This window comes from Lipophrys pholis (assembly GCF_963383615.2).
Source record: "Lipophrys pholis genome assembly, chromosome: 9".
Classification (NCBI taxonomy): Eukaryota; Metazoa; Chordata; class Actinopteri; order Blenniiformes; family Blenniidae; genus Lipophrys; species Lipophrys pholis.
Window position 1 is genome coordinate 4,362,673 of NC_137639.1, and position 26,985 is coordinate 4,389,657.

The 26,985-nt window shown below is 41.9% G+C and overlaps 1 protein-coding gene across 1 annotated transcript in view; it reads right to left on the reverse strand.

Annotated features, from left to right (window-relative positions):
* The window catches only part of tsnare1 (T-SNARE Domain Containing 1), a 230,307-nt gene extending 203,729 nt beyond the window's left edge, over positions 1-26,578 (reverse strand). Inside the window, exon 1 of the mRNA XM_080472247.1 lies at positions 26,490-26,578. The gene's annotated coding sequence lies outside the window, so the exon portion shown is untranslated. The remainder of the gene's footprint in view (positions 1-26,489) is intronic.
* Between the last annotated feature and the right edge of the window lie 407 nt (positions 26,579-26,985).

Genomic DNA, 26,985 nt, shown 5'->3' on the forward strand with positions numbered 1-26,985 from the left:
GATCAGTGAAAGTATTCATACTGTCATTCATATCAGTCGGTCCAGTATTGAGATCACCTTCAGCATCACAGAACTTCCACCTGAGTTCAGTGTGGGTGGAGAACATGAGGACTGTTTGGACAGTTATAGTTGACGTCCCAGAATACCAACGGCCCGTTTGCTCTTCTGAGAGCTTGTCTGGAAGCATTTCTTTCTTTAATGTCACATGTTGTTTCCTATTTGGTTAAAATCAAAAACATTTCATACCCAACAGCAGCTACACCTGTATTAGATGGTAAATACTTTGGAAAGAGTAGTTTTAAAATGACGTGTGGCTTTGAGATTAAGGACGGATTTGTCACTATAATAAATATTCATCATCACATTTCACTGTTCACTGACTCTACTAGCCATATGTGTCACTGTGTCCACCCTCTTTCAATGGTTTTATAATAAGATCTGGAGAATTGAGACAAATCCAAGAGGTCGTACATTAAAACGCTCCAATATTCACCTGCTCCAAGCAGTTCTGAATGCAGCCCTCTGTACTGCGGCTAAAACACCCTGCGGCTACACTCAGAGCCTGCTTGTAATGTAAGATTAAAGTCAACGGAAGTTTTATGGACACCATGAAGAGAATGAACGCACTGTTGGTCTGATTGCAGGCTTTTTGATGTGGGTACTTGGAAATACAGATAGGTCGCCACATGGTCGATTTGTATGACAGGATCAAAGCCAAGCCTGAAAATCAAAAGGCTGAGTATTTGGAAGCTCAACCCTCGACAGTAACCTCTTCACAGAAGAAAGGGAAGATGAACTGGAAATCAGAGTCTCTCCAGCAGCTATCCTTCATCCCCTCTCTTTATTGTCACCTCTCCAGCTGACACAGCCAAACTTAAGGATTGCTTGTGTGTTTACTAAAGCCTCCTACCTTGTCCCCAGTCTGATCTCAACCATTCCCTTTGAAAACAACCTTCAGGCAGAGGAGGAGGGGAGAGGGAGAGAAAACAACGCCTTCGGGCAGTGAAATTGCCTTGTCACACAAAAAGGAGTCATTATTGAGATAAATCACCCCATTCTATTCCATAACTAAACTCTGCCTCGGCTTACCTTCCAGTGGCAGCTGCCATCCAGCCGAGCCATCGCATGTGCTCTTCCTCTTAGACTGAGACTGTCTGCCTCCTCAGTCCAACATTGCTGCCGGTGGCTTTGCTTTTTCCACTGTGATCTACACCTGCATTTTAATTTGGAGGCATCAGTCAAAAGGTAAAACACTGTCTGTTTAAAAGGAGACAGTAAAATAAGCTCCAGGCGTGACGGTGTGACTGCGGTGTCATGTGCCCCGCCCGACGGCACCCAGTGAGACTCTTTTTTCACAAGGAAAAAAAGCAGAAACATACACGTTCCGGCTTAAATTAAAGTGCCCTTGCACAGTCCTGATTTCCTCGTCTACATTCCTAAACTGTTTATAGCAGGTCCACTCAGAGCACACAGGAAATCACCATATTTGCATACAAATGAAGAAAACATCTTCATCAATTTGACACCACATGCACAGCATAAAGAACAATCTCACAATGTGATAGAGCACCAAGAAATACCAAGAGGCACTGCAAAGTTAGACGACCCCGAACACAGAAGCATAGCTATAACTCCCATAACTCCACCTACAACCTACAGCAGGTACAGAGACTTTTCACACAGATGATTCCCCTCACGCCTGGAGGTACAACTTCAATATCCACCATCCAAACTCACTTTCACATGACTCAAATACTCTTACTAACAACTTAGCAGTTGCTGTTTTGATTTTAGAGCCCACATATAGCACGAGTTGGTGGGACGCTCCATATAGAATATAAAGACCTGCACCCAAAACCAAAAAAAGAATGATGGGAAAAAACACAATATCAATAATTCGGAGCTCTCTTTCACAAAACAACATAAACGTCTGATCAAACATGGAGTGTAAGACATTTTGCAATTATATCAAGAGAAATTACAGCAGTTTGGGTTTGGACAGCTTGAACAGCAACACACCTGAGAAAGGTTAGGATCAGGGCCACGGAAGGCCGCAGTCCGCTGTGCAGTTGTAAAGATAATTGCTGGTGGAGTTCATTACAAGTAAGTGGCAAAACGTCTGTAATATGACTGAGCTGAAACCCAGCGGTAAAGGCTGAGTCTGTCAGAAGAAAACGACACGTCTACATGTCTGTGGCATCACTTTGTGTAGAACGTAGTCTGGTCCCACCATCTTCAGTATATAAGACCATGAAATGAAATGCACCATGGACACAGTAGTGACACGCCTCACTAACGTTTGGGGCCGGACGTTTAGCCACTAATGACTGCTTGATACAGCTGCTAGTATTTACTTCCACTCGTTTCATTCATTCCTAGTTTAGGGGGTGTGCAGGACCTTTGTCTGTCATGAGAGATTTTCAGTTTATCAGCAGGATTTAAGTCAGAACTGTTTGTTAAAACTGTCCACTTTTATTTCAAACTTGTTCGGAGTGGCGCACACATTTCTCTTTTACCTTGGTGATCCATCTGTTTCATTATTGCTTTAATAAGTGAACTACATGGAGGATAGTAGGTGACGGAATGACAGTCCCTCCACAGAGACTTTGCTGCTGATCTTCTTTTCAAGGCTGCAGGGTTTCCATCAAAACTTGTTTATTCAGGTTTTTCATTTGCTAGTGAGTGTGAGAAGTCTCTTTGGACGTGAGTTCTTCTTGAGGACAGAAATGAATACAGTTCTCCACATTATTCCACCCAAACCTGATGTTCTTCACTTTCCTTTGTCTCTTGTTTTTGAACTCTACACTCTCATAGTGTTTTTTCACTCTATTCCAGACAGCGTCAGCTACTTTCTTGACCATATGATGATGATGATATGAGCAGTTGAGTTCAGGACAAGCCACATGGTGGTGCAGTGGTTAGTGTTCTCACCTTCAAACACCACCTGCGGTCTTTCTGTGTAGTTTGCATGTTCTCCCCTTTTGCGCAAGGGTTTCCTCTGATACTCCGGTTTTCAAAAACATGCATGTGAGGTTAATTGGTGACCCTAGGCTGGTGATCTCTCCAGGTGTATCCTGCCCTCGCCCATCGTAAGCCAGGATCTATTCCTGCCCTCCATGAGCCTAAACAGGATAAGAGGTATAGAAGATGGATGAATGAATGAATGAATGAATGGATGGATGGATGGACGAGTTCAGGAGGACATCGTATGGGCAGGCTGACGGATGACGTCCCTGCTGTTCACAGATGATGTCATTTTGGCACCATCAGACAAGGTCCTCCTGTTTTCAATACCTCCATTTCCAAGTCCCGTTTTGTTTCACAGTCAAGATTAAGGAAGAAGAAACTACTTCAACTACTCTATGGGGAGGAGTTCAGGTATTTTAGGCTCTTATTAGGCTCAGTACATCCACACCGTCACCTTCACTTATGACCTTTTGAGTCATGAACAAAAGAATAACTGAATGTGATCCGCTACTCTGCATTCAGAAGAACCAGTCGAGGTAGGTTGCCATTTACCAGTTAAGTCCCACTGGAAGGAAGTCCCGAGGTGAGACATTTCTCTGTGGCCTGGGAGCAGCTTGTGAACAGATGAGAATCTCCAGAATCTCATGTGGACGAGGCAAAATACGATAATGGAATGATGATCCTGTTTCATTTGTTGAAAGAATATTCAATAAAGCATCAAAACATTTAAGACTTACAAAACTGTTAAGTCAAATAAGTCTGTGCCCGTTCAACACAACACAAAGGAATTGTAATGCATGGAACCTGTGTTCTTCACATGTATGTAGGTGTGTACTCTTCACCTTGTGTTTCCCACACTGGGCTGAGCCACCCTATAAATTCCCTCACGTTGAGCGGAGGAGAGGACATGTTCACTCGGTGATTGTTCTCATGAAGCAGACCTTTTGTTGATATAACATGTTATACAACTCACTGCACACGCACTGTTCTTTGAGGTCCTCACACACATGGAGTGATATTAAGACATTCATGAGAATGTTTTTTAAATGTTTAGTAAAAGGACCTGTGATGGACGGCTGGCCTGTCCAGCTACCCTGCCTTCGCCCACAGATGGGATCAGCTCCACTGCCCTGCTGCCCTCTGTCTTATATGCTGGACAGGATGTAAAAGAGAAGATGGATGTGTGAATGATTGATAAATCTCTGGTCCCCAGTAGGATAGTATCACAGGTCCAGAGTCAGATCAGCTCGGCCAGTTTCTACTAATTTCAACCCTACCACAACTCAAAAGGTTCCATTAAAAGTGTGACCAAGATTTACACATTAGTAGACCAGCAAGAAGCTGAATTTGATCAATAATGGAATCACAAAATGCTAATTCCTCATCTCTTATTAATAACTAGTGAGCTGTTTCTATTTGGCCATGCTGACCTTTGATTGATGCCTGTCAGGCTATTGGTCCAATCAGTTCTTGTAATGTCCTGGACACTTTCCAGAGAGGTGGAAAGTGTCCAGGACATAAAAACAATCCCATGTCTCAAGGATATCCTTGGGAAGGCAGTTGAATCAAAAACAGCATTGCATATGCACTAATAGTATCTGTGGTGGTGAGGCAGAGGGTGGATCGCTGTGCCTACAAGCCAACATGGAGAATCTGAGGCCTGAGTGACTTGTTATTATACGTGATTGTATCATCTCCACTAACCTCATAGAAGAAAGCTCAAGAAATAGACAAGAGCTAACTGTTGCAGGTCTTCCCATTTTCTCACAAGAGACATTTGACAAGCAGTTTGAGTCAGAAACACAATGACTATAAACAATCAAGCCTGATTCTAAAATTAGATGTGGTTGTTAGTCAGTTCAATAACCAAACAGGCTGGTCTCTGCTCAAGAGGAACAATACAGTGAAAGTAATGAAGTGTAGAAGTAAGGGAGGTTTACAAGTTGTCAGGCTGCAGAGCAGGTTGTAAAACATAAGTTATAATGCTGTTATATTGTGTCTTCTCAGCCTGATTGTTCATCTACCTACACAAAAGAGAAAATAAATGCTATGTAGGAGCTTGTGTCATTTAAAAATGATAAATCTGCTTCTACCTTTTGGATTGTAAATGCAATTACTGATATGATTTGGACATAGTCCATCTGCTGTACTTAATCAAACTAAATTACTAACTAAACTACAACATAGCAATTACAACTACAGCAGGGGTAATGCAGGAAAATAACTCATGTATTATCTGTATGCATTATCTTTAAAACACACAGCAATGAAGAGGTGGGGTTGAGCTGGAGCCGGGGTTCACTCTGGATGAATCCAAACTCGTGTCACAGTTGGGACTAACTACTCAACCAATTTGTGCATTGTTCTTAAAATAAGACATCCCTGAATGTCGAACCTCCCCCTATTACAATACTCATCCATCCATCTTCTATTTTGCTTATCCTGTTGTGGGTCGTAGGGCGCTAGAGAGGATCCCAGCTTACGAAGGGTGAGGACAGGATACACCTGTACAGGTGAGGACAGGATACACAGGCACAGGTGAGGACAGGATACACCTGGACAGGTGAGGACAGGATACGCCTAGACAGGTCACCAGTCTATCACAGGGCAAACACACAGATACAGACAATCACACATTGGGTAGAAACCGGAGTACCAGGAGCAAATCCACGCACACACAGGGCAAACATCCAAACTCCATGACCTTCTCGCTGTGAGGCGAGCGTACTAACCACTGCACCATTCCACACCGTGCAGTCCTACAAGTCTTATATTGATAAAGAAAAACTTTGCATACCAGATATTGTTTAGAGGAAAAAAACACTTTAATATAGACTGACACATGATGATTATGTGTGAACAAATAAACATCAGAACATGTCAGAACATGTCAGAACATGTCAGAACATCTACAGGGACAGTTCTCCATGCAGCTGTTTTCCTGCTTCAGGACTACTTGCGGAGGACGTTCAGTTCAGTCAGTGAGACATGCAGCAGGACAGAGACTGACTCTGTTCAATCCACTGGACCTCCTGGTCACTGATATCTTCCTGTGTGGAACAACTGCAGCTCCTCACTCTGTGTCCATCCTGGACCACATTGGTTCTCCTCAGTGTGAGTCCATCCTAGACAACAGTGGTTCTCCTCCATAATGACAGTCTGTTGAACTTCATGGATCTTCTCCACCAGGCCAGATTCTTACAAGTCTGCCAGAGGGCAGAGAATGAGCCAGAGGGTGGAGACCATGAGCCAGAGGGTGGAGACCATGAGCCAGAGGGTGGAGACCATGAGCCAGAAGGCGGAGACCATGAGCCAGAGGGTGGAGACCATGAGCCAGAGGTTTGGGTGTGTTTATAGTAATAGAGGTAATAAAGATGGTGAACTGCTAACCCAGCTTTGTGTCCGGACATCAGGGTAGCAGATTACAATTCTTGACAATTATTTGCTCCAATTATCTTGACAGTCATTCTGATCACCATCAGATTAAAATGGTCCTCATAAGTCGTCCTGCGGAGATGATTCATTTCACTTTTCATCCACTATTCTCCAGATGATAGTTATATTGCTCCATTTTTTTAGGATCAGGTTAATATTATTCAGATGTTAGGGAGACTTTTACTTCTTCATAGAATAAAAACTGTAACAGATTATGTTTATTGACATTTAAAAGTCAAGATAAGAAAGTACATATATCACTTTTTTTAATTTAGATGATATACCTCCATTTTTCAAACCTATTTCTTGGGGAAAACAAATATTTTCATCATATATTTGGACCAATATAGTAAGTATGAATGCTATGTTTGTCACATTTAAGGCTCCCACAAACTTCGTCGGTCTGAGTTGTCAAAGTCTTAAACACTGTTCACGGCTGTACAAGATGAATTTACATAATCGTTTTTGCAGACTGATTGAGCTGAATCTGCACCGACTTGACGTGATTATGCAATCACACCGGCATGAGTCAACGTGATCACGCAAGAATACAACGTAAAAAGCGTACGCTTTCCATTTAGGAAATACGAAGGTTCTAAACATGGACAGAACTCTTGCCCTTGAGGTATTCTTATGTTTGGATAAAAATCCCCCTAAAAGGAAGAGCGGAACATGGACGAGGTCGTGGCTCGGAAAGAGACGTGAACTGGAGATGCCAACATTGCAAAGAGAGCTTGAAGTTAGTAAGCATGTACTAGCATTTTACGTCAGCATTCCAGTGTCACACGGATAGCTACATCATGTCATACTGCATTTCTATCGGTTTGTATAAGCTGAAGTGATCACAGCTGCTGCTATGACTTTGCAAATATCAGACACAGGCCATTAGTGGTCGCGGGCTTACAGTTGATACTTTGGCCGTCCTAGAAATGTGCACAAAGCCCAACCGATTTGAGCCGCGACCACAGATTTTACGAATGATTCTCCCACGATCTGATCTTTCGTCTCAGACGGCTGAAAATCGTGCTGTTTGAGGGAGCTTTAAAAGAAAACAAAGCGTGGGCATAGGAAAACATGCAAACACCACACAGTAAAATCAGAGTGGATAAGGCCACCGTGTTTTTGTTTGGTTTTAGTAATCAGTTTGACTGTTCACATTCATAATGTTGCGTTATTAAGGAGCTAGAGGTACATTTACACTGTGTTCCCGGCAGCCACGGCAGCCCCCTTTCAGGCCACCATGAACAAAACGGGATAGACATGAGACAACGCAGGGGGACGGGATGAGCAAACGTAACAGGTCATGATTGCAAATGTGTGCCGTGGCAGATTTTTAAACTGTCAAAAAATTGGCCACGGCGGCCACGGTGCGGCTGAGAAACTTAGTAGCCCTTAACAAAACGGGTTGAACGTCACAAAACGTGGCAGCACGTAATTGGCCGTAACAGAACTTGGAGGCGGTCCGTAGTGGGACGGGAGGCTTACAGGAAGTGACGTTTAGTGCGCGTTCTATCACGGTTGTTTCCCGTTTGCTTCGCCTTTTGTCAAGTCGCGCCGCGCTCCGTCACGGTTCTCACGGCGTAGGTACGGTGTATGGTAGCCGTTTCATCATGCTCAATCGCGGCTTGTCCCGGCGTGTGACGGTTTGTGGACCCGACACGTTGCGTTCTACTCCGGTCTGCCACGGCGCGCATGGTCTGGGAGGAAGTCGTGCCGGTAGGGGAGTTTCATTTGAGTCTGAGCAATTAACGACAGAACACCTTCTACAAGCTCTGCCACCGACAAAGAAATCAAGAGGTATGTATGCACCCAGCACAATCTCAGGTATATTGTATCTCAGGATACAATGATTGCCTTCACTTTTGGTGATCCATTGGGGCTTAAACTTGCTTCAAAATGGCCCGGCGTCCACATTTCATCCGTAGAAAGCCTTGACAGAACGTGAAAAACGTGCCACGCCTTCCTCAGAATTCCCCAAAATCCCACGGCGCACTATGTTTCGGGCAAACGGGGCTGCAGTGGAGCCGTGGACATAGTGTAAACCTACCCTTGAATTTGACATATTGTTTGTTTGTTTTTTTTTCGTTATATGTGTTTTTTGAGTTAATCTAAGTAGTTGAAGCCCAATGTGGCCAATTTAAAGTATCTGTGGTTGTAGTGGGGGTTGGGTGGAGGTTTAGATCTCAGTATACTGACTGATTAGAAAATATGTTGGATTTAGCCTGCTACAAGAAGTAGCATAATTGGTGTCCCTGTGAAACGAAGACGCATACAAACATTCATTATGTCACTACCATGATGAAATATTCTAATCTGCTCAATAAAAGTATTTACCACAATGTAGATGCATAGCTAGTTATTTGTGTGATTATTGTTGGTTTGTGCACAGATCTGTACACGAGACCACTACTGTGTCTCTGACGCTGTAACACAAAGGCTTGTGTGTGCAGCACCGACATAAAATTTCTGATGGCAATCTACAGTAGTGTGACGGAGAAGTTAGAAGCCTCACAATCATTCAGGATATGGATCTGATGAACTGCAGCAATGATTTTGTTTCCCCTCTTTATTCATAAGTGTACATTTGTAGGCTGAATTGTTATAAAAGAGGTTTCGATGGAGTGTTTGCTCTGCTCGCTGTCACAGTGTTGCTCAGGATAAGACACTGACCTGAGAAAGGCAGAAACCCTCCTCAGTTCTTACCGTCTCACAGGTCTTATCATGTCCTGCTGTGTGGAGTACACTGGAAGCTGACTGTGTTGGCTTTTCAGCGCAACCCTTTGTAAATGCACACTACAGTAATGCATTGATAATGGCCCATATTGATATTTTCCCATGTGGTACTACAGTCCAATTGTTGTTAAAATCTAAATTAAAAAATAGAAAATTACTAGTTTCAAAATTCTACATTTCTAAAGTAACAACATGTGACATTCAGAACATGCGAATCAAATGGTACATGGAAAATACCTCACTACTTTTGTCTTCTTTCTAAAAATGAAATATGTTTCTATTTAGTTTTCTTAACTTTTCATGTTCTATAAATGTACATGGGCAGAATGAATCATGGCTTGGATGAGTTTCTCTACTGGCTGAACCCAGAACTGGGAATATAACTCTCTGGCAGCCTGGAAACAGGAAGGGGTTGCTAGCCTACTGGGCGATACCAGGGTCCTTGTTGCTCCCACCTATCACAGCCAAGTTCTCTCTGCTCTAATTGGAACAACCTCCTTAATTGGGTTTGGAAACCATGGAGACAGCCACTCCATCAGGGAGCTAATAAGCTGAGAAAGACACCTTCAGCTGAGGAGATAATGCCAAGCAATGCAGCCTCAGCTTTGAGCTGTCTCGGCAACTATAAAGATGGGGAGTGACACAGAAGTGTTCCATCACTGCCAACAAAAAGTTTCTGCACATCGCTGTGCTTCAGCTGGTCAATAAGACAATGAGACTTTTAGAGCACAGCTTGTTCTGTGTGACAGAAGGGAATCAATTCCAGTTACCTGCCGTTCACAGAGCAAGTTGGAGCTCAGCTCTGGACTGTGAAAGTTAAAACAGTGGCAAAAAGGCTCATCTGGAGGGAGGGAAAACAAAAAGTCCAGTATGAAACAAACATGCGGTATGCTTTATAAAAGTCCTCCTCTGATATCCGTTGGGACATCTCCCGGGGGGGTTGCAGGGACACTGAGACTCTCAGAGGACCACTGGTCAGCATGATGTGTCCTGCAGAAATGAACACTATAATGAGAGCTACAACTTTTAGCCCTTTGTCTCACATGAAGTGATAAAATGAAAAGTGACATTGGTCTCTTCTTGCAGTTTTCTCTCCTGCAATGCATATACTGCATATATCCTCACATTCACACAGGCAGACCTCTTGTTTATTGAAAAACAAAGATTCCAGCCAGCTAACATGTCGTTTAAACACAGGACTGTTTCTCTTCATTAGTCAAACGTATTGTCTGATGACAGCGTGTTTAATTACAATGACAGCACGTAGCTGAGAAAACTCTGCAAAACCTCTGAAATCACGTACATCTCGGTACAAATAATCATAATGCTAATCTGATCCGACAATAAGGCACAAGTAGACAACAACGCATTGGTTTGACCACATTTATAATTTAAAAACTACTTTGTGCAACTAGTGCTACTAGAAAAAAATAAAGAGCTCATTAGAAATAGTAAACCTCAACTATGGTTAATAGTATCTGATTTGAATTGTAGAAGCTCACAGGATCTACACATGGAGGCTAATCAGATTACATTTCATGATGAATGGTTGTGATATTTAAACATTTCCGCTTCCTTTGGTCTGTTTGCTTTGGTCCATTTGAATTTGAGAAGACGTGTATTTTCTTTCTATCTTCAGGACATTTTGTGCCTGTATTTTCTCCTTGGAAACTCGAGTGCATAACAACGCACACTTTGTTTAGCCACAGCTTAACAGAATGCCAGTGAAAGTGTCATCTATTGTAGGTGCTTCAAAAAATATATTCTTCCTAAAATGTATAAATTATCATGATAGTTGATCACAATTTCATTATTTATCATAATATCATGCTTCTCATTTTGGCATAAATGTTCAGCACTCAGCTAAAAAGAAAAAAATCCTGTTAATCGTGGAGAAAGTCACTCAAAGATCTAAAACTGGTTTCTAAACTTAAAAAGACTTACTAACATGATGTCGATGAAAAAGGAAACATCAGAATTCAAATCTTTGTAATGAAGCACCACATGATATTTCACATTATCTCATACGAAATATTGGGAACACATAGAGTGAGATAACCTATCACCTTCTATTTAGCAGCTTTCAGCACACACACAACGCAAACAACGGTGAAAAGACAGAACATGCAAACTCCAGACAGAAAGGCTCCCACCAGGCTGACCGCTACCACCGTGTGGTTCAGTAGACTGTAACTGTATTTTCACTTGGGAAGGTCACGAAAGAAGACATTCTTTACTAATCCTCTTGTGAAAACGGATTCTGCATTACGTCAACCTTATCGACATACTGGGAGTGGTGAGCTGCCACAGTGCAGCACAACTGGACCACACTGGTATTCTGTTGGCACATTTCTTCTAACCTCTGAGCCTGAAATGCAGCTGAAACAAGTCCTTTCTTCTCTGCAAAGAACCAGCTGTCATTAGGATTGACACAAGTGTTTAGGCACAAAACTCCCTGTCCTGTAGCCTAGAATGTTACACTTCACACAAAGTCATCGGGAGACGGGGCTTGGAGTTGAAGGTGACCTTGAGTGGCGGGGCTACCGTGCTACCTTGCTTTCATTTGTTTGAAAGGACCAGAAAGGTTGTCTTCTCTGCACTTATTTGATTGGATTGTCAGTGGCAGGATGAACATTTTCTACGTCACGTCAGCATCTCACATGCATACGAATGTGGAGCGAGGCAGGTGATGGTCCTCAAGGGAAACAAGTTCATTATTCCACAAACTCCTCTGACTAATCTGTGTTTAAGAACTGTTCTGTTCTGGTTTCCTTCAGACTCTCCGTCTGGCTCTGGCCTTTTTCTAAAGGACAGACGAGCATGCAGGACACTTTAACAGACCTCTTTTTCATCTGACCTTTAAGGAAAGTAGCTATTATGTTACCTCAGGGTTGTGTGACGTGCTCACACACACCTACAGTATTATCTCAGGCCGTCCAGGAACTTTCTCGGCTGATTGTGTTTTTAGAACGATGGCCCTTGATAGAAGAAAGTAAACAAGGAAATAACCAGAAGGCTTTGGATTAAAGTAGAGGCTGAAGCATAATAACAGTCAGAGGCAGGTTTTACTTCAAGAGAGGCACAAAGATGTCAGGCACAGGTCACAAGCTGCAAATGTTTGCTTTCTGTTCTCAAAGGGCACGCACTGTGTTCAGAGCATTCCCAGTAGCATCCACCTGTTTTTTAAGACAGTTCATATTTGTATTAAGTACACAACAAAAGGATGAATCAAGTCCAATTCATCCAGTTCAAACATGCAACTTTCATCACAAGTTTGATGTAAGTTGTTTCCGAGCTTTCAGTGCTGCGGGAGCTGTGATGCATTTGTGGGATGAACCACAGACAGAAGTCCAGAATCTAACATGAATCTCTCACGAACCACCACAGATCTGAAGGACAGTCAAAGACACAAAGTCCTCCGGATGTTCATCGACTGCAACGTCACTGCTGATCAGGACCAAGACCTTCACTGTCGCAGGAAGAATATGCAAGCTCCACACACAAAGGTTTGAACCAGGAATGAAAAGTTCATACAGCTTCATCTAATTTCGGGTCAGGGGGTTAATTGACCTCCACTACCAGAAGAGGGCCGGTCAGCCTGGACAGGTCGTCACTGGAAGCTATAGCATACCTTCAATATGTGAAGGTACAAGTCCAAATTATCAGTTGACATGACAGAGTTGTTTTTCTCTTGTGAAGAAAACACCAACTCTTTTCATTTGCATTGTTATTTGACTTTTCTTCAGATCATCCTGTTCAGTCCTGTTTCATCTGTTAATGTTTTTAAGCTTAATATGACACAAGCTGTAACAATCACGCTAATTCTGTTTATGGAGGAATGCATTCCAACAATTAAAATCTGTGTTTGTTTTGTTTTTGTATTAAATCAGAGCCGAGAGACAAAACCAGCATCAGACCAGCAGTGAAATGAATGCCAATATTTCTCCTCACGCCTGGTGGAAAGGCCTGGAGTGACCCGGACTGAAGCAGCCTGAGGACTTGGCCTGAGATAAGGAAGAGTAATGATCTTTGGCTGAGACTGTCCACTGTGAGAGTCTCATTCTACACATCAACAAATGCACAGCAGGAAGTCATCGCTCCACTCAAGGATGTTTTCTGGAAGTCCCACAGAGAGGCTGTGAAGCCGAGTGTCTGCGATGTGTTGGGACACAGCGCTGTCCAGAGATCTGGCATTTTGAAATGTCGCTCGACGTCTGTGCTTTCTGTGGGGAGGAGAGGGCTTCCTGGCCTCGTCTGCAGGACCACAACAGATGGCCAACTGGACATTCAGGATGCGGCCTTCTGGTGCCATACTCATGCTACATATGCTTCACCCCGCGGCTACGACTTCCTGGAGATGGCTTTCTCACAGTCCCTCACAGCCGTCACCATGGCTACACAATCCCAACTGTAGAGAACAGACCTCAGCGTGAGCAAACACAAACACACACCAGCAGGAAAAGCCTCTTCAAGCTCAGATCAGCACAATCAAACTGCAAAGCAAAGCTTTATCAGCACAACACATTTCCCTAATTCTGGACAGTGGGACGCTGTGGTGGCCATCAGCGTGTCTTAACATGCCTCAATATTCAGATTTCACATGTCATGGAGCTGGATCTTTGGAACTCCGTGATAAGACGCATCACATTTAAAGCTTGGAAATAGCTGACTCTCCCACAAATGGATTTCACCGTTGTTATGAGAAGATAATCAGCAGCGTTCAGAGCAGTCAGCTGCGCATGCTTTGGGAAACAATCAGCCTGCTTTGGCTGACTGATAAGCTCAGGCTAATCATGAAATACTTTGAAAGCAAACACGATTGATTATATAGCTAATTCATGAATGTAAATCAGCTCTGAGAGTTCGGAGAGAGAGAGACACACAGGCAGGTGGACAAAAAATGCAGCCAAGTACACATGAAAGAATCATTTGAAGAAACGAAATCCCAATTACAAAGGCAGCCAGTAGGAATATGAGGCTTGATGTAAAGCACAGCTTCACAAGCTGCAAAGCGACAGTGCAGCTTCTAGGCAAAGAAATAAAACATACATGAAACAGCTTGATTTTCCTTTTTACGTCTTTATAAGCCCGTTAGGCTTTTAGGTCAAAGTGCAAATCTATGTATTTGAGCAGGAAACACACACACACACACACACACACACACACACACACACACACACACACACACACACACACACACACACACACACACACACACACACACACACACACACACACACACACACACACGAAAGCGGATACATTAGGAACAATCAATATTCCAATGAAAGAAGATATGAATGAATGAATTCTGTTGTCAGTGTTGGATCTGGAGGACAGATGTGCGACTATAAACACAGCTGCATTAGATTCATGTCTGTGAGATATTTCCAGCTGAAGCAAATACAAACAAACAAACAATCAAACAATCAAACAGAAATTATATTGAGTAAGTTATGAACAGCTTTGTGTGTCAAGCTATTAATCAGAGTTGCACAGTTTACCATTACTGACACTAAATAGGCTCACACTGTTTTCAAAAATCATTAACTCGGGTGTGAAAACTTTATATGTGAACGTGTCAACGTGTTTCAGCATTTGTCACATCTCTGACAATTTACTATTAAATTCTCTAAACCACATTTGTTCTGTTTGTTGAACAATTATCACTTTTGTGGCATCTTGAAAAGTAAACAGCTAAAATTTTCTCATGTTGATGTTTGTTTTACCTCATGAGCTCTTTAAATTAACCCTGTCATCACTATGAAGTTCCTAACACATGAATGGCTTTGTGGAATGCCCCACCTTACCTATGTATATATACATACGTATATACACACATATATACACACGCACACACACACACACACACACACACATCATTCTGTTTTGCATCCATAGTATCAGACATTGTGTATGATCTTTTTTTGGTATTTCACATGTATCTGGTAAAATGACAAAAGAATTTTACCATAAATTCATGCGGTGGATGCTGTTTTTTGTACTGCTTATGGCTGCTTAACTGTCACTCAGTTGCTGCCACTGTCAGACAACAATGATCATCTGTCATGAATCCCTCTGGTGGGGATTACTTGTTGTACTAGATCACTGATATTAACAACATAACTTGAAATCCCTTCACACTGAAACCACATTTTGTATAATCTGCCCAATGTAGCTCCTTGCTCGCTGATCACTGCCTGTTGTGAGCAAAAAAGATGTAGATGAAAAAGAACTGAGACAGCGGCAAGTGAGACAAGACACGACAACGCGAGATACTTTTCCTGATCACCTGCCCAAATAACCTACTGAAGGACCAACTGAGTGAGAGGATTTGTTGAGGATCCATGTCCCAGGAAGGGCTCTCACTGAACCACAGCACAGATTTCAAGAGTGACTTTAGACATTGGGAGGTAAAAAAAATGAACAAACCTTAAATAAACTTGTACTCCAACTGAATGCAAAGATTCCACATTTTACTTGTTAAATGTTGTTTCTGTTTGTTCTATACTTTGAGGGTGTGAAACATACAACTCGAGGGAAAAACCTGACCAGAGCCGTAGAAAAATCAAACGAGAGTATTTCTTTCAAATTGATAATAGTGATTGTGTTGGAATGTAGCACAACAGTAAGATTCAAGTTGAGTTCAGAGACAGAGCAAGCTCCGAACCTCTTTACCAGGTACGAGAACCCAGGCTTCCTCGCTGTGAGGCGACAGTGCTCACCACTGCTCCACCGTGCGGCGTGTCAAAGACAATGAAAGAGAAGAGGTAGAGTACTTTGTGTGTTTCATGATGTGCCTCTCCATGATAAAACAGCTTTGTTTTAACATTTTGTGGTTAGTTAAACATTATAGTGCTGTCATCTAAATGCTCTGGGCCTCTTTGGATTAAACCAGCCTTTATGTGGCCTCTAAATAAAATGACTTCACTGCCCTTATATATTTAATTCAAGCACAGCTGGATTGTGGTTTTAAAATCAAAATTTGCATTGTGTTGCTTTTGTTTCTGTTTATTGTAAAGAATTGTGTTAAAAGGAAACAAAAAGCCCCGTCACTTGTGGAGGTTTGTATTTCAGACGAGTCAACACAAATTAAAAAACTGAAATTTAGTCAACAGAGGAATGTCCACTTCTATCAATATTGAATATTTTGATTTACTCAGATATACATTTTAATCTGTGGTATTGATATCATGACTTGGATTGCAATGGCTTTGTGGTGAATAGATTGAAATAGTATATTTAATTGTGGGTTTAAAACTACGACGAGCTTTCAGAAAGGTCTGGGGAACCTCTGACAGTCACTCAGAGACGCTGGACCTGAACCACCGCTTGTTTATTCAGAAACTGAGCAGCAAGCAAACGGCTGCAGGTTGGAGTTTTCATGTCCTCATCTTTATATTTTGGTCAGACACATGAGTAATTACAAAGAGACAACACAGACACAGCAGCTCATTATCTGCATTCTGTTGTTCTATCACTCCGTTCTCCGGGGAGAGTAAACCATGGCATCTCTTTGCCCTTGCCAATACTTTGTGGAACAAACAAAGTTGTGAGGCAGAACCAGGAACTAATTTCATTAGCGGCTGCCATTTGTGACTGATTACAGGCTGTTCTCGGTGGCTGGCAAGTGGGTCCAAAGTTCTGGGAGGTTAATAACCAGTAACAATCAATTACTTAACCAATCTGATATGATCAATGGGGTTTCCAATCTGGCAAACCGCAAGATGAGTAGTGCAATACTATAAAACCTCAAATATGCTGAATGCTCTCCAGCAGGACTGAGCTGCCATCCAACTGTTTGGCCTCAGCAGAAAGGGGACCATGCAAATGTTCCAGCGAGAGTGATTAAAAAGAAGATAAATGGGTCTTTTTCTCTGCTCCACATCAGAGTTGTTGCACAAAACTGCCCAAAAGATCTCCACAACAGATCCTCGTCCACATAGGGAACAAGTCTGGATGAAAGGATGAGCGGAGTTTCATGGGGAAACCCTGGCAGGTTGGATTATATCATATCAGCGTTGTCAAAGAAAAGAACGGTGCACCAGCTCTAGATTATCTAAATTAGCACAATATCAGCCATGAGTGGGCCTCCTCTGTATTGCAGCGCATCTCCATCCACATCAAGACTGATTATTCTAATGATGTCTAAACCTCCATCCGGCCATTATTCACACATCACAGCGCCTGGCCTTGTTATCGCCGATGGCGAGGCCTCTTGTCTCCCTGAATCCACAAATTAAATTGAGAAAAGGTCTCGGCTCCCTCTCCTCCCTGTCCTTACTGAAGACTCTCAGTTGCTTCTCGGCGTTTAAGACTTTTACCTCAGCTATTAAGTGAGCCGCAGCAGTGGTGCTGAATGAAAACACATTTTGCATTCCTGGAGCGTCTTTGGAGTCAAAAGACTGAAGAGGTAAAGACCTGCTGGGTGGTGAAGTATTTCATAAACCCGTCTAGATCACAGTACAACGCGACATGAAGAAGTGTGTTATTCTTAGAAAGTCTGGAGTTTATGCAGCACAAAGATTAAAAGAGATACTCAGGGTGCAAGGCCACACAGCGAGACAGTAGGACGGGTATTGTTTTATTGACAAGCCTCTCTCTGTGGAGTTTGCATGTTTACCTGTATGTACGCTCAGTTGCTCCCACAGTCAAAAGAGCTGTATTATTCATGTGCTTTTCAGTGTCCAGGGTATTCCCAGGTACAGTACAGTAAGAAATATGTGCTCCCATTTCTAAATCTCATTTCACTCAGCAGTATTGTTATTCTCTAGGCTGATGAAGCCTTGACCCGCCCTCCTTGCTGCATTCACTGATCTGATTGGTTAATATATATATATATTATATTATTATATATTATAAGAGAAATATTGCTAACAAATGAATTATACCGAGACAATGAGCAAATACTATAGAACCATTTTCACTAAACAGAGTTTTTCATGCTACTGTTTAAAAAAAACAACCCAATGTCTTTCTGTGCTTATTTTAAATAAAGCAAAATTCAAGAGTATCCCCACTTCTCCAGGGACCACGACGCCACTGTGTGTCATCTAGAACATTTTCTATTGCTCACTTGGAACCTTGCATGGAAATATTGTCACACACTGCCTGTAAATAAATAAGCGTCATTGAAACAACCGACCACAAGGCTGGCCGCGATAAGGAACGTGATAAGGAACACGATAAGGAGCAGAATCACTACGAGTTAATGCAAACTTTATTATGTTTTCTGCGCAAAGTCACTGGGTGACAAAACACCTCTGTGATGTATGAAGTTCTCTTCGGGTCAGAGTGAACTGTCCTTGGTGCTGAACAGATTTCTATCTGCAGTTTGATGTTTGGCCTCATTTTACAACCGTCAGTTGAAACTAAGCAACACTCATTTTAGTACATCAAGTAGCCTTTTCACAATATTTTACACATTAGTTTAAGTTACTGAATAACTCTAAGAAAAATAACTAAAATAACCTGATAACGTTGAAAATTTTCCACAAAACTGTTCCTGCGATGAAAATCAATTGTATGCCCTGACGGACATTATTCAAAATGAGTGCACCCACACAAACACACAGAACGAAATGAACAAATACTTTAGTGAATATATCCAGCAGCAGTGCTATTGGGCAGTGTTCTTGATGAACCCACATTTTACCTGGATTTACAGGGAACCAAACGAGGCCTCGTGCTCAGGTGTGTTTCCACTGAAGCTCCTAACAAGGACTGGGAACTCCAGTCTGTCCAGAATGCCGCTGCATTAAAGTCATCATGTGTTTTCACACTGAGTCCACATCCTCAGCAAATAGACTAATAAAGTGTTTTTCAACCATTTTCCTCATAGACAGTCCCACAATATAGTCTACCCAGAAGGTCAAAGCAGATTGTTTTTAAATGTTTAAAGTTATTCCTGAGAGAAAGATGACATGGCTCTCATCCACCACCACCGCTTCAACCAAGCCTGCTCCCAGTAGACCACTGACACACCACAACCGGACAATATCACTCCACTCCAACTGTGCAATAACAATAATAATTTATAAAAACGTATTTACTATGTGCAATACATCCACCCCCATATTCTGTACATGTCCACACTTATATGCACCGTGTGCATAATATTTAATATCTATCTATTTCTATTTTATTATATTGTATTTTTATCTGTTTTTTTAGTTTCTGCTATGTGTGTTTCGTTTCTTTTTTACTATCCTGTCTGTTGTACCACTGCAAATTTCTCCACATGTGAGATAAATAAAGGATATCTTAACTTTAATACCCATGGGGAATTTTACTTTCCACATTGACCAATCCTATTTGTAGGGTGTGGAGGTGCGACTTCCAACCCAACCCAACCCACTTCCAAAGCTGATGGCATTATTTGAAGTTGCGTCTCTAAATCAACAGCTGTCCAACATGTGTCTCTGTGTTTGTCCTGTGATGGACCTGCAACTTGTCCAAAAAAACGGAGGGCCTGGTCCACTAAACATTCAGCATGGTGTCAGCATGAAATTGCCCACACACACCTGTGGAATGGTGAATGTATTTCAGCTATAATGTTTCACCACTGATTTTAGCAACCTCACAAAGTCTCTGTCCTTTTCTGTCCTTATATCCCCGAACCAAAACCCGAGCAGCAGAAAGACTCCACCTCTAGTCTGGTTCTGCAGGTTTCTTCACCTCTGAGCCTGGTTCTATAGAAAGTCTGGAGGCCAGGATCATGGGCTGATGGAGCCAATGCACGCTAACAGTGTATGAAGACAGTTGACTTCTGGACAGGTCACCAGTCAAGATCAATCACGTCCAACCATTCACCCACAAAAACTGTAAACAATGCGGGTTTGAATGTTCTGCAGAGAGACACTTCTGCACTTCACAGAACAAAGGCTGGCCCATGGGCCGGACTGAAACCTGCTGCGCTCAGTACTGGGTAGACATAAACTCTGCTTTCTGCTGCGTCTTCAGCCCTCCATCCATCCATCCATCCATGATGAAGGAAGTTCTCAAGATCATCAAATACCTTCAGTTTGGTTAATTTCAAACAGAAAACCTGTCCTGAGATCTGACTTATGGTGTTAATTTAGACATAACTTACATTAACGTGGGACATGAGAGTGCTGTGACCGGCTGAAAACCTGGACAGAAGTAATCATCCATCTAACTATAACATTATTAGGATCTGGATTAGCAGTGGAAATTGTTCATCGTCCCTGTGACATGGTCAGCAGGCAGTGTGCTGCTAAAAAACCAGAGTGTCAGGATAAAAGAGGATATTTACACTGTAACTGGGACTGTTTGCCAAAGGATGATCTTATATTTGTGCAGATACCGAGCAGATGGCAGCTCTGAATAGGAGCCATGTGTAAACGTTGCCCACAAATACAAGGGAGATGTTGAGCCCCAAGCCATGCTGACACAGCTCAGCGTGTGGGCGGCGCCCTGCACACATTTTAGCACCACACACACTTTGTATTATACAAGAACACGTCGTGTCTCAGCTCTATCAGCAACTGGAAGCCCAAGACCATGACGGCGCACATGAACAATGAAGATTTAATAATGGGTGCGCCTCCTGGATCACACAAAGTACTGGGATCAGTCCACGATCACAGATCAATCAGTGATCAGTCAGTTTACTACAAAACATTTAAAACTTTCAATCAATTACAGATTTTCTTTCTCCTCCACCAACTTCATGAGTACAGTTTCTTGTGACGGCTCAACGCTCCGTCCAGTCGCTGCGTGGCAAACGAGGGAAAACACAAGATTGTTCAGAAGTAAACAGCGTTGAATGCACATGATAACTTTATTCCAATACTCATGTTTGGATTTGATTTCACTCCCAGTATTGTTCTTAGTTGATTACCTGCAAAATGTACTGTATGGCCATGTCATTTCACAAGCTTCACTTTATTTTTTCTTAGAACATATGAGATGACTTACATATTATATTTTGCCACTTAATCATCCTGCTCCCCTTGTAAATACTGGTTGAGTGGCAAGAATCCAATGTTCTGTTGTAAACTGACTCATACTAGATGCCAACAATGATAATGGAAATGTAATTATTGAAAACTTGAATTCAATCGGAGATAATGAGTAGCTATCATCAGAAGAGACAGGAAGGAGTGAAAGAGGAGAGAATATAAAGTGTTAGAAATCAGTTTAGACAATATATTACAAGAGACTGTTGAAACACAGACAAGGGAAGTTGGTTTTGGTAGACAATGGTAACAAATTCCGTCTGATGAGTTCCACCAAGAGACAGAAAAGTCCCAAAACCCTCTACCTGCTCTAAAACGTATATTATATTAAATATTTATATTTTATATTAATTTACATTTACAGATCTGTGTGCGTGCGTGCGTGCGTGCGTGCGTGCGTGCGTGCGTGCGTGCGTGCGTGCGTGTGTAAACTGCTGCTGTCTGCTGCTGAGAATCCGGTTAATCAGAGAATCAGTAATTGGAGCAAACCAGCAATGTTGCTGATTTTAAAACCAAAACGACAAACTGTAAAGGAGTTGAACCATTTCACAGGACCAGGTTAGGAAAGGATTCCTTTCCAAATGAATTTGTTTGCCATAGACATGTTCAGTATATCCTGAATCTGCCCATAAATGTTCAAACAGGAATCATGACGAATCCATCGAGAGATGCTCCCACACTGACACTGAACTTGTAAAAGCGAAGTTGGCAGTTGATTTAAGTTACAGTGAGTCACCATTAACAAACCCAGTGCGTACCACGGACGCTCTGGGAGGAATGTGAGTGTAGGAAGAAGATCAGCTGAGCACAGCGAGCCACGCAGCAGTCACTTCCGTCTTACTTTCCATCCGTTACATATACTCACACCTCATAATGTCATCATTCAGTTCAGATGACGAAGGTGCAGCTCATCATCAGGGCCGTCCACTCGCTCACATCTGTCCTTCAACTCATTCTACCTTCAATTCTTTCAGATCTTACTTCATATCAGAGAAAATTAGAGATCAGTTCTGAATCTGCGCTAAATCCTCAAACATCTCAATAAATGAAGAATTTCAACCACAATCCAAATCATTTCATTTTATTCCTTCCTTAGGATGATGTAGCGCAAAGCTCATATTGCAGTGATGTTAATAACAACTTACTGTATATAATACAGCAAGAGGAGATTTCGCCAAAAACGTCAAAATACATGCACCAGCACCCCCACTTGACCCCCTCCAGCTCTCCCTGACCAAGACCCTCGACCCCCCCGAGCCCTGCGCTGTGTGGCTGCCAACCCAAGTCAGTAAAGAAATTCCCCCCCAGGGGAATTAATATAGTACAATGAATAAAACAATTGAAAATAAATAAATGAAATGGAGATTTCCTTTCCAATACATCATTCATCATATTGTGATAACATTTTACCATGACTGAACCACAATTGTTTTAGGGTTTCTATTATTGCAATATTACAAAGAACTTTTGTCAGAAAAGAAACTAAATTGACTTTTTTTTTTTTTTTATGGAAAATAATAACAAAAAGTTGTGGTGAAATTTCACTGTTTCAAATATATTTTTACTTTTTATTAAAATTGTTCCCAAATAACAAAAATAAAATAATAAAGCATTTCAAATATTGTTTTATAAATTTCTCCATCCTTGACTTATTTTCTGAATTATATGCTCTTCCTTTAAAGAGGGGATGTGCACAGTTAGTGGAACAAAGAAGTAAAAGTTCAGCCTCTCGTTAGAAGAAATTTCAGAACCGATTAGTGTTTAATTTAAATACAAGGCGGCTTAATCGTCATGCAGTGTTGTTTTCGTTTTATGATAACAGGACGATGTTGTTCACGCATCTTTTTTTCATGGCTGAAACAAAAATGGCGACAAGCTGAACATAGCTCGTCGATGACAAAAGATATGACGAGTTGTAGCTGTTATCTTCATTGACGAGAGGAGACAGGAGGAAAATGTTAGTGTGTTCGTTATAGAGTGCTGAAAATGCAGAGCATTTCCTTCAACTGTGCGTGGAATCAGTCTGACAAACTGAACGCATCAGGAATGCGCCTGCACCCTGTCCTTGTTTGGCCACGCCCACTACCAGCCACGTAGCCACGCCCACCACCAGCCTCACACCAGTCAGACACGCAGCAAATGGACCATGGAGAAGATGTGTGATTTATGGATTTACTTTACATATAATCCATCAGAAAATAAAACTAAATGCCTTATAGTGTGACACAGAGCAACACGTGGCTACAAACTACGAGGCACGAATACGACCAACGTGAAGAGGCATTTAAAGGCTCACCACGCTGCTGTTTCTGACAAACAGGAGGCTACCGTTAGCAGGAGGCTACCGTTAGCAGGAGGCTACCGTTAGCAGAAGGCTACCGTTAGCAGAAGTCCCGTGAACACGTCACATGTACATTTGCTAGATTTGGTTAATGTCATTCGGTCTGTGATCAGTTTCCTTGGAAGCTTTCAGGTGCTGCACCTGGTTGGACAAACGTCTCGGCGACTCGCTCTACCCTGCCTCTGATTGGCAAGGGCTGGCTGCTTTCTCTAATCTGATTGGTTAACATCTATGTTTACCTGCAGCATGAGGGCTGATGAGCCAATCACAGGAGGAGTAGGGTGGGTCATTACAAAGTATTGCTAACCGCTAAATTATACCAAGATTACGTGACAATGAGCAAATATGGATGAATTTTTACTGAATAAAGTAGGCTTAAGTGCCCATTTCTAAAGAATAAATGTGTTCCTGGGCTAAGTTTTCAGAAGAACAATGACTGTCTTTGGATGATAAGCAGACTACTATATATATATATATATATATATATATATATATATAAAGTTGTTGTTTTTATTATTTGGTCATATTTAATTTACATTTGTCATGGAACAGGTGAGCTTTTATATTTTGGCCCCTAAGTTGAATTCAAAAATAAAGTGAACACAAGTTAATGAAAACCATTAGATTTTTTTTTTTTTTTTTTTTTTAATTTTTTAATTTTGTAACGATTAATCTTTTGACTAATATTTTGATTAATCAATGACTAATTAGTCATTAATATTTTGATTAATCAATGACTAATTAGTCATTGATTAATCAAAATATTAGTCAAAAGATTAATCGTTACACAATTAGCCGATGGGGCCAGTACTAACGTTTTGTTGCCATAATTGTTTTTACTGTATATTGTGTTCAGATGTGTCCAAACTGCAAAGAAAGTAATATTAGTGTTTCCAGTTCCAATTAGGAAGAAATTTGTGCCGACCGTGAACTAATCTTTGAAATCAATTCTGTTCTAAGTTGTCTTAAAAAGGTCTTTAAAAAAAGTTTTAAATGTAACTTGTAGAAACCTTGTAGGTTATTCTGTTAACATGGTAGGATTGTGTGAAATATGGTGTAACACATGATGATGTGTATATATAATATAGGCGAGTTGTATTGTGTTATCCCATCATTTCAAAAGTCACATGTGACACGTCCTATGATAAAACTGTTCATTACATTACAGCTGTTCAGTGCATTCATATCAAAGAATGTAAATATCATTGGTCCGCATTTTATTGTTGTGACAGATCCCAGAGACCACATGACCTGAAACCAAACCCGGCGGTCCAAACAACAGCACACACTCATCCATCTACTCATCCATTGAACATATTGTGGGCTCGCGTTTGTGTTAATTGCACTTTACTGGTTCCCAGAAATAAAGCCACAAAGGTAGAATGTTTTGTTTCTTCACCGTCTTGGTGTGATGAGCATTGATTCCACCCAATGTTACTAGTTTATCTGTGTTTAAAACATTATTCTTAGTAGAATAGCAAGCACAGCAAGACAGAATATCATCTTCTTAAACCAAAGTGTGAGGAGAGTTAACGGGTCCTTTTTAAATTGCAACACAATCTGTCAACCTTGACAAAACTTACACTTTCCTATGTCTGTCTTGGTTTAATGTTTGAAAGTCATTATTGTTTTGCCTGAAATTAATGACTAAAACTATCAAGGACAGAAATAACTAAACCGTGAGTAAAACTATTAACCACGTCATCCAAAAGACTAAAAACCAAAAAAAAATAAAAAGGAAAAATGGCTTCCAAAAAAATATTGCATTCATCCAACTCTACCCATGTTCCCCGTCCCTGTGGCAGAGCAGCAGGTCACTACTGTACAAGCATTCACCAGGCCTTGGACCAGCAGTTTACCTCTTAAACCAGCGGTTTAACCTCCAAACCAGCACTGTTCTCCTGGATTAGAGGAGCTAAACACTGGGAGGTCTTTCCGTCAGCAGTACACACTGTAGAATGAAAATGTGCCTGTCAAACAGTAAATGTGCAGCTGTGCTTCACTTCCATGGATTAAAACGTCTTCATTAATACCTGACACTTGTTGTGAAGTCATTTTTAAAGTAGCTGAGCTTTCAGCCCATCTTCATCCTTCGTCGGACTAGAAGGGGTCGCCACAATAAAGTGAGGAATCGCTAAATGGAGCAGTGAACAGTGTTTGAACAGGAACTAAGATTTAAACTCTGCAGGTCAGACTGGCAGCGCTGCTGTCACCGGGCACGTGTCCTCATTCAGAAAGAGTTTGATCTGATTCGACCTGTTGGGGAAGATTGAAGGAGAAAATAAAAACCTTTTACTGTCAGTGAACAGAGAGCAGAGCCCTGAATGATGTCACATTAATTTAACGACAGAACTAACTGACCAGAGGTCGGTTTCATACAAACAAGGGCCCTGTGATTTTTAAACAGGGTTATGTTGGGCAAAGCTGGAGCTGGAGATGAAATACTGTGTTTCTCCAGTGAGGGTCAGTCATGGTATCACACTCACATCTAAGCCAGATCAACCACTTCAGTCAGAACAGCGTGGGGGGACGCCAACCACCTGAACCTCCGGGTGACAACAGCTCCCAACCAAACACCTCCAGCAGAGGAACAGCCTCCCAGAACCAGAAGTTTTACTGATTCACTAAATCTCTGTCATTACCTCCCATGGAGGATACGATTGTGAGAAAATATCTCTGCTATCACACTCTACATCCCATTCCCCTGCCAGAAGAACAAAGCTTTCCTGTTTAGACATAATATGTATGACGCTCACATCCGTCACCTCTCCATCAGACTCCACCACAATACACAAGAGTCTGATGTCCGAGACACACAACCTGTTTACAGCAGGTGGATTTACACACTGCTAACATCTGTGCTTCCTGTCTACAGAAAGCAACGGAGAGGCATCCTGATGGCCTCCCATCCCCCTCATCCCTGGTCCCCTGTCCTCCTCCTCCTCCTCCTGCTCCTCCTCCTCCTCCTCTCCCTCCCACTGAGGGATGCAGCATCGCCCACAAAACACAAAGAGAGATTCCTCCGGCTTTACCTTTAGTTGCAGGGAGTGATGTGGGCTGGATTCAGTGGAAATGCTGCTGCTCCTAAGCCTCAGCTAACAACATCATGTGACCAGTGCTCACGCTGCCTGGTCATATGACCAGATTAAGCCAATGCAAAGCATCCTGGGATCTGTAGTGAGAATGCTGGTACCAGACACTGTGAGTAGATCTATCTATCTATCTATCTATCTATCTATCTATCTATCTATCTATCTATCTATCTATCTGGAATAATGAAAGTCATCTTTCAAATAGACTAATGGTGCAAAAATAAGAAATGTTATGATCAACACATTACATCCATCTATTTATTTTCTCCCACTTATCTGTTTCTGGGTGGTGAGGGTGTCAGTCTGAGCACTGTCACCCAGATCACATTGCACTGATTAAGAACCTTTCCTGCAGGTGGTGAGCTCATGAGAAGGTGGCGCCCGGCGTGGGACATGAACCCTCTAAGTTGAGATTGTGAGTCTCATGCTCTACCAA